At 54.1% G+C, this 976-nt stretch overlaps 1 protein-coding gene across 1 annotated transcript in view; it reads left to right on the top strand.

The window, feature by feature from the left end:
* The window catches only part of LOC119587851, a gene marked incomplete at its 3' end in the record, with an annotated part of 46176 nt that overhangs the window by 40883 nt on the left and 4317 nt on the right, over window positions 1–976 (top strand).

Here is a 976-nt window from a genome sequence, read left to right as displayed (position 1 = left end):
TCCTCTTCCATTACCTTTCCTTCTTCATCTTCCCACGTCCTCCCCGTCTCCCCCCCCCCTTCCTCTCCTCGTTCTGAAGTTAGACACACACGCTCACGCTCGCCGCACCGCGCCTCATCCCCTCTCCTCGCCCCCTTCTGGGTTTTTGACCGTGACTAACAACTCCCCTCCCCTCCCCCCCTTTCTTCCTGGGGTCCCGTGGGGAGGCGTTGGGGAGAGGGGGTGTTAGGGGAGGGGAAGAGGTGTCAGACGGGAGGGACGGGGTGGTCGGGAGTGGGAGGATTTAGGACTGGAAGGGAAGAGGGGAGAAGGGAGGAGTCAAAAAGGAGTTGGGAAGACGAGGGGAAGGGACTAGGTAGGGCAGGGAAAAGGGGAGGGGAGAGGACGAGGGGAGAAGGACAAGAAGGGTAAGGGGGTCAGAAAGGAGAGGGGTGGGGGGTGGGGGAGTTGGGGAAAAAAGGGTGAAGGGAGGACAAGGAGGCAGGGTGGAGTGGGTGGAGGGGGAAGAGGGGGAGAGAAGGAGTTATACAGGTTTATCCACGGCAGTTCGTAAAGTCTTCAAGCCCCTTGATGTGCGGTTTCATCGCGATAAGTAATTCAAGAATACGTTTTCGCAGCCATGGTGTAGGCGAATTTTGCAGTTGAAATTCGTGTTGCAATTGCGGCGTTAGTATTGCTGAGCGCCTCTTGCTTCTGCCTTTCTCGGCTGGATTCTCGGCTTCTTGGCTTGCTAGGTTGTCGACAGGATTATGCCAAGTTACAAGCGAATCGTGATGAAACTTTATAGGTAAAATGCCTGTGAGCATCTTGCTGGTGCGTCGGGAGAGCGAGTAGATGTTGCAGGTAGATTAAGATTGATAAGGGCAGAGTATGAGGAGGTTTTTGGGTTGATCAGGGATAGATTAAGAAACACACACATAAACACACACAAATCCCCCCCCCCCCTACACACTTATCCCCTATATAATCAGCTTTA

The sequence above is a fragment of the Penaeus monodon genome, chromosome 23 (genome assembly GCF_015228065.2).
Source record: "Penaeus monodon isolate SGIC_2016 chromosome 23, NSTDA_Pmon_1, whole genome shotgun sequence".
NCBI lineage: Eukaryota > Metazoa > Arthropoda > Malacostraca > Decapoda > Penaeidae > Penaeus > Penaeus monodon.
The sequence above is the reverse complement of the archived record's forward strand: the minus strand, read 5'-3'. Positions and strand labels throughout refer to the sequence as shown.